Here is a 438-nt window from a genome sequence, read left to right on the forward strand (position 1 = left end):
GCTGGACAGTGCTGTGTGAAATTTCCAGTTCCTGGTCTTAGGCTAACTCGGTCTGAAAGATCTTGAGGCCATTGTGAATTTTCCTTATGACTGATTGTAATGTCCCAACATCAACTTGGCTACAGAAGCCTAAGTCAGAGTTGAAGCTGTTGTCTACTGGAATCCGAGAGACCTTTGCTAAAGTTAGGAGTAGCATGTGGACATGAAGCGCCTAACATCAGGAAAAAGTTGTTTCAGCTTCCAAAAATGTCTAGGCAGGCAGAGATTTTATAATCCCATATATTTCTGATATCTTTTGAGAGAGTGGGAGAACTATTTATCACTGCATCTCTTCTAAATGTACAACTATTGACTTGCACAATTCTGCCTTTGTTCTGAAGAAAAGTGACATGTGATAGCATTATGATATGATAAAGTAAGTTTACACTTTGAATTTTT

This window comes from Plecotus auritus (genome assembly GCF_963455305.1).
Source record: "Plecotus auritus genome assembly, chromosome: 5".
Classification (NCBI taxonomy): Eukaryota; Metazoa; Chordata; class Mammalia; order Chiroptera; family Vespertilionidae; genus Plecotus; species Plecotus auritus.